The following is a 7,410-nucleotide window of genomic DNA, read 5'->3' as shown; positions in this document are numbered from 1 at the left end:
CCTGCAGCCTGGGATGACCCTCGAAAATGCCAGGGATCTGCGATTGTCCGTACGATCGTACCATCTCTGGAAAATGGTGACACACTGTCAGGAATCACATCTGCTGCTCGCTCACCAATTGCGCATTGAGGGAGTGGGGCCCACTTCCTGTTTATAAAGGGAACTCCCATGGTGCCATAGGGTGCACAGAATGACATGGGTGTGGTCGATCACTCACTGCACCTGTGACACATCAGCAATTGTGCTGAATCCCATAGCTCTCTTAGAGAGAGAGGGAGAGATCACAGCTCCAGGGAGCTGGGGCTTGGGTGACTGTCTGTGCGGAGTCTGCACGTTCTCCCCGTGTCTGCGTGGGTTTCCTCCGGGTGCTCTGGTTTCCTCCCACAGTCCAAAGATGCGCAGGTTTGGTGGATTGGCCGTGATAAATCGCCCCTGAGTGTCCAAAAAAGGTTGGGTGGGGTTACTGGGTTACGGGGATAGGGTGGAGGATGCTCTTTCCAAGGGTCGGCACGGGCACAATATGCCGAATGGCCCTGTATATTCTACGTCTAAACCCGCCTCCTGAACACGATCGAATAACTCTGTCAGCCAGCCCCACACCTTGTCCATTGGCTATCGCTCACTCACCGCTCAGGGGCCCTCCCACCTGCAGAGCATGATGGTCCCCGGCCTTCGACCTCGCCCAGACAGAGTTGCCTTTGGCCTCCCGTTCCCCCGCCCCTATTTTCCATGTCACTGGGAGTTCTGACAGGAGGTTTATAAACCTCGCACATGACTAAGGTGCAGGGTCAACAGAATCGTGATGTCCGCCAATTTATCAATTAATTTAGAGCACCCAATTATTTTTTTCCCCCCAATTAAGGGGCAATTTAGCGTGGCCAATCCACCTACCCTGCACATCTTTGGGTTGTGGGGGTGAGACCCACGCAGACACGGGGAGAATGTGCAAACTCCACACGGACAGTGACCCGGGGCTGAGATCGAACCCGGGTCCTCAGCTGTGAGGCAGCAGTGCTAACCACTGCGCCACCATGCTGTCCCATGATGTCTGCCTTTAGGGTTCATGGATCCTCACTGGCCGACATCCGGGTCCGGCCCAGTGCTTCTTGATCCCATGTCCCCGAGCATTCAGCCTTGAACCTTGAGTATGTGGAGGCTGACGTTGTTAAGGGTTAACCCTGGTTCACTAATGTCCTTGAGGGAAGGAATCTGCCGCCCTTACCTGGTCTGGCCTACATTTGACTCCAGACCCACAGCAATGTGGCTGACTCTGAACTGCCCCCTGAAGGGCAATTAGGGCTGGACAATAAATGCTGGCCCAGCCTGCGACGCATCCCGTTTTTTAAAAGCAGTAGTAATTCGCATGAGCGTGACGTCACGTCTGGGAGTGGGGGGGCGGGGGAGGATGATTCAATAAGGTCTGAAAATACGACATTCGCCACGCTAAGTATATTATAATGCATTCGAATTGATGCAAATCAGGTCTGCGCCCTTCCTGGACATGAACCTGATCGGATCATCGAGGAGGGCTCGCGATGATCGCGTTCCGAAATCTCTCCAGCGCAAATCCCGCTTTGGTCTCTCGCGAGATTTTGCGAGATTTGCGCCTGCGGCTGTCGGACCCTCGAAATCCCGCCCCTCATGCCTGAGACTAGAATTGACATCCACTGAGGCAGAACACAATATTGGGTTGATATTTGTTCGATGGTCTTGTACTGATCACATTTCCCCTTGCTATTTCTGGATGAACAATGTAGGCATTCTTACCCTGACAGAGGTTCTTGTACCTACAAGTGGTGCAGCACGAGACGCGTTCTGTTTTATCATAGCTGCAATTAGTAGATCATTATGTTAAAATCCCAAATGGACCCAGTGTTCTAATGAGTTTGATTAATGTTAAATCACTTCACTGCGTTCGATATGTCACTTGGTACAATCCTGCTCCCTATCTCACAAAGACAGACTCCTGTGCAGAATATTGATGACCGTAGAGCAGTTGATCGATCTAGCTGGGGGGGGGGGGGTTCATGATGTTGATTTGTTGGCTGTTCAAACCATCCAATCTTCGCTTTTCTAATGTGGTCCCTCAGTTAATAAACGTGCATCAAATCCTGGCCAGAAAATTGAACACGTCCAAGTGTTCTGAGGCTCAATCACAATGAGGGAAATCTCACTTTCAGCAGCCTCAAGCCCACAGAATAATGTCTCCTCCTTTAAACCCCCCTGAAATTCAACCTTCTTGACCAAGCTCAGAGTCACCTCACCGAACACATTTCTTTTTGATTTGATGCCCGCGTTTCCCTGATTACGTTTTTGTGAATCACCCAGGGGGCATTTCTCTCTGTTAATGACGTTGTTGCCATGGTCATGGCTTTGGATTCTTGTCCGTCTGCAATGTCGCTAGCCAACAAAAACCTCGAGGCCCTATGAGACTTTCAGACTTTTGGGAAATAAATTCTGGAACGCTGCGCCCGTATCCATTCTGAGTCGACACCCAGTGGGGTTCACAGCACTGCTGTAAATTAGAATTGAGGTTAACGGTGACAGGAGCAATGTGGAGGGGTCTGGGCGGTGTCGGTCGGGAAATACTGTTCAAGAAGCAGAGGACACAGATTTGAGGTGAATGAACGACAAAGAACTAAAAGTGACGCCTTGTCTATGCAGCAAGTGGTCAGCATTTAGAACGCACCCCCTGAGGGTGCAGTGGAGGTAGATTCAAGCGTGGCTTTTACAAGAGAAGTGGAGGTGAAGGAGGAAAAGCAGAGGAGCGAGTGGCGGACTTGTTCTTTGGGGCAACATGAATGCGATGGGCCAAGTGGCCTCCTTCTGTGCTGTAGCCATTTTTCCACTCTATGGTCTACATCTCTGAAGGAAACCAGAGCCAAACAGACCAAGCTCCAAGCTGCCATCGACCTCAGAGATCAGGGCACGCCCCCCACTTGGTTCAGCCTCTTAGGCAACATATTTCAGGCCTGAATCATCATACCCCTGCCTTCCTGTCCAGCTATCCCTCCAGCGCTTAATTCAGTGCATGTTTGCTGGGTGGCCAATGCAAAAGGCACCCACACTCCCAATACAATCTTCAGGCTCCGCCATACTGGTGACAAACTTCACGCCAGCCATCACTCCGGTAACTCATCCACTGGCCCTGCTAAATAAGAAAGAACGTGCATTTATATACAAGACCAATCGAGGTCTCGGCTTGCCCCAAAGTGCTTTAAACCAAAGAAGTACTTTTGAAGTGTAGTCTCTGTGGTAATGTAGGAAACACGGCAGCCATTTTGCACACAGCAAGATCCCACAAACAGCGTTGTTGTAAACCCCCGCACCTTCTCCACTTACTGGACATTTGGTCCAATTCTTTAATGCCCTTAATTACTTCCCAAGTCTATTAATCTCAAGTCATTAAAAACTCAAATTAACCCCCAGCCCCAACAGCTTTTTTGGTGATACAGTTCCAGAGTTCCAGTAGCAAGGTCTATTTGCATGGAACATGTATAAAAGTAAAACATCCCGAGGTACGCCATAGCAGCACGGCAGCACATTGGTTAGCACTGTTGCTTCGCAGCTCCAGGGTCCCAGGTTCATAGAACGCATCACACAGAACATACAGTGCAGAAGGAGGCCATTCAGCCCATCGAGTCTGCACCGATCCACATTAAGCCCTCACTTCCACCCTATCCCCGTAACCCAATAACCCCTCCTAACCTTTTGGTCACTAAGGGCAATTTATCATGGTCAATCCTCCTAACCTGCTCGTCTTTGGACTGTGGGAGGAAACCGGAGCACCCGGAGGAAACCCACGCACACACGGGGAGAACATGCAGACTCCGCACAGACAGTGACCCAAGCCGGAATCGAACCCGGGACCCTGGCGCTGTGAAGCCACAATGCTAACCACTTGTGCTAATGTGCTGCCCCGGCTTCAGTTCCCAGCTTGGGATGACTGTCTATGCGGAGTCTGCACGTCCTCCCCGTGTGTGCGTGGGTTTCCTCCGGGTGCTCCGGTTTCCTCCCACAGTCCAAAGATGTGCAGGTTAGGTGGATTGGCCGTGATAAATTGCCCCTTAGTGTCCAAAAAGGTGAGGTTACAGCGTTAGGATGGAGGTGTGGGCTTGAGTAGGGTGCTCTTTCAAGGGCCGGTGCAGACTCGATGGGCCGAATGGCCTCCTTCTGCACTGTAAATTCTATGAAAACAAAATGCAACACTGAGACACATGAAGAGCTAGTTGTTCAGATGACCCTGGTCCAGGAGGTTGGTTTTAAGGAGTGTCTTGAAGGGGGAGAGCAAGGCACAGAGGTCCAGGGAGATAATCCCAGGGCTCAGGAAGCTGAAGGCACTGCCACCAATGGCAGGGTCATTAAGATCGTGGATGGTTAAGAGGCCAGAATTAGAGAAGCGCAGAGATTTCTGAGCGTCGTGAGGTTGGGGGAGATCACAGAGGTGGTGGGAGGGGAGGGCCAAGAAAATGGAGGGATTTGCAAACAAGGTTGAGAATTTTAAGATCAAGGTGATGCTCGAATTGGTTCAGTGAGGCTGGGGGGGTAATAGGGGAATGGGACTCGTTGCAAGATAAGGCATGGGGAGAAGAACTCTGGTTTATGGCGGATAAAATGAGGGTGAGCAGCCGGGAGTGCATTTGAATCTCAAGGTCACCAAGAATGAGGGTTTCACACACGGATGAGCAGAGACTGGGCGACCTCGATGATGTTGCGGAAGTGGAAGTAGGTGGTCTTAATGATGGTTTAAATCTGTGGGCGGAAACTCGTCTCGGGGCTGAATATGACACGAAGGGTACGAACAGACTGGTTTAGTCTTGGGCAGCATGCAGCCAGCGGGAGACAGAGCGGGGGAGGTGGGAAGGGATTTTGGAGTATGGATTGAAACAGTGGTTCCAGTCTCCCCAATTTTTAATTGGAGAAAATTCCTACTCGCCCAGTACTGGGAAAATGCGTGATTGTTCATTTTGGAAGAAAGAATGAAGAGGCGGATTATTATTTAGATGGAGAGACTGCTGAAAGCTGTGGTACAAAGGGACCTGGGGGTCCTTGTTCCTGTAACCCAGAAAGTTTGCATACAGGTGCAGAAGATAATAGAGAAGACAACTGGAATGCTAGCCTTTAATTCAAGGGGGCTGGAGAATAGAAGTGAGGTTTATGCCCTGCGCCTGCAACAGGATGCAAATGGGTCATTATAGGCAGCACAGTGGCTAGCACTACTGACTCACAATGCCAAGGACCCAGGTTCGATTCCGGCCTTGGGTCACTGTCTGTGCGGAGTCTGCACGTTCTCCCCGTGTCTGCGTGGGTTTCCTCCGGTTTCCTCCCACAAGTCCAAAGATGTGCAGGTTCGATGGGGTTATGGGGCTACTGGGGATAGGAGCTGGGCCGTGGGGTGGTCGCTCAGAGAGTCGCTGCAGAATCAATGGACCAAATTACTTCCTTCTGCACCGTGGAAAGGTGATAGTTCTATAGTTCTATAGTATGGGGGGTGGGGTGGGGGGGGGGGGGTGGGGTGGGGGGGGGGGTGGGGTGGGGGGGGGGGGGGGGGTGGGGGGGGGGGGTGGGGTGGGGTGGGGGGGGGGGTGGGGTGGGGTGGGGGGGGGGGGCATGTGGAAGCAGCTGTCAATCACAGCACAGTAATAATAATAACCTTTTATTGTCACAAGTATGAAGTTACTGTGAAAAGCCCCTAGTCACCACATTCCAGCGCCTGTTCGGGGAGGCTGGTACGGGAATTGAACCCGCGCTGCTGGCCTTGTTCTGCATCACAAACCAGCTGTCTAGCCCATTGAGCTAAACCAGCCCAAATCAACATCACAGAGAAATGAATGAATGGCTTGCAGATCGAATCTCTGAAGGAGTCGTTTTAATTCGGGGGTCTCAGGCTGGGAGGGGGGTTTGGGGGGCTTCGGCCTACCCCCATACTGTCGGAGGGAGTAGGGGGTGATCCAGAGAATCTCGGGGGAGGGGGGGGGGGGGACTGAATTGCGTTGCAGGAGTTGGGGCTCAGCCGCCGGACCTTGGGATCGGACCGTCCACTCGGATTGGCGGCCCAAAAGCGGGATTCGCTCGGGGAACCCTTGCCATTCTCGCCTCTGGCAAAGGATTGGAACTCGCTTCCTGATTTGTGCTCCCAGCGCGAGGGCAGATCCGGTGCAATTCTGCTCCGATGGGAGAACAATTCAGCGGAATTGTCCACCAGCGGGATCCTCCGCTTCGCCAGCAGCGCACCCACGCCCAAGTTTCCCAACAGGTGGGGGGGGGGGGGTGACAATGAAAACCCCATTGGCTGGCTGGGGGAACAGAGAATCCCGCTGGCGGCAGGGGGTTCGCCGCGCAGAAAAACGGGGCCGGCGGGATGGAGAATCCCACACATTGTCTCCCGGACGAAGAATCCTGCCCGCTGTGGACAGTTTTGCTGCCCTTATTTAGGGAAAGATATATTATCATTGGAAGCAGTGCAGGGGTGGTTTACTGAGATGATCCCGGGTAAGGAGGGACTCCCGTAGGGGGAAAGAACAAAGACAAAGAACAAAGAACAAAGAAATGTACAGCACAGGAACAGGCCCTTCGGCCCTCCAAGCCCGTGCCGACCATGCTGCCCGACTAAACTACAACTTCTACACTTCCTGGGTCCGTATCCTTCTATTCCCATCCTATTCATGTATTTGTCAAGATGCCCCATAAATGTCACTATCATCCCTGCTTCCACCACCTCCTCCGGTAGCGAGTTCCAGGCACCCACTACCCTCTGTGTAAAAACCTTGCCTCGTACATCTCCTCTAAACCTTGCCCCTCGCACCTTAAACCTATGCCCCCTAGTAATTGACCCCTCTACCCTGGGAAAAAGCCTCTGACTATCCACTCTGTCTATGCCCCTCATAATTTTGTAGACCTCTATCAGGTTGCCCCTCAACCTCCGTCGTTCCAGTGAGAACAAACCGAGTTTATTCAACCGCTCCTCATAGCTAATGCCCTCCATACCAGGCAACATCCTGGAAAATCTCTTCTGCACCCTCTCTAAAGCCTCCACATCCTTCTGGCAGTGTGGCGACCATAATTGAACACTATACTCCAAGTGTGGCCTAACTAAGGTTCTATACAGATTAAACAGGTGGGGTCTCTGGAGTTCAGAAGAATGAGAGGAGATATGAGGAGCAGCACGGTAGCCTTGTGGATAGCATAATTGCTTCACAGCTCCAGGGTCCCAGGTTCGATTCCGGCTTGGGTTACTGTCTGTGCGGAGTCTGCATATCCTCCCCGTGTGCGCGTGGGTTTCCTCCGGGTACTCCGGTTTCCTCCCACAGTCCAAAGATGTGCGGGTTAGGTGGATTGGCCATGATAAATTGCCCTTAGTGTCCAAAATTGCCCTTAGTGTTGGGTGGGGTTACTGGGTTATGGGGATAG

The sequence above is a fragment of the Scyliorhinus torazame genome, chromosome 1 (assembly GCF_047496885.1).
Source record: "Scyliorhinus torazame isolate Kashiwa2021f chromosome 1, sScyTor2.1, whole genome shotgun sequence".
Classification (NCBI taxonomy): domain Eukaryota; kingdom Metazoa; phylum Chordata; class Chondrichthyes; order Carcharhiniformes; family Scyliorhinidae; genus Scyliorhinus; species Scyliorhinus torazame.
This window is presented reverse-complemented; position numbering follows the sequence as displayed.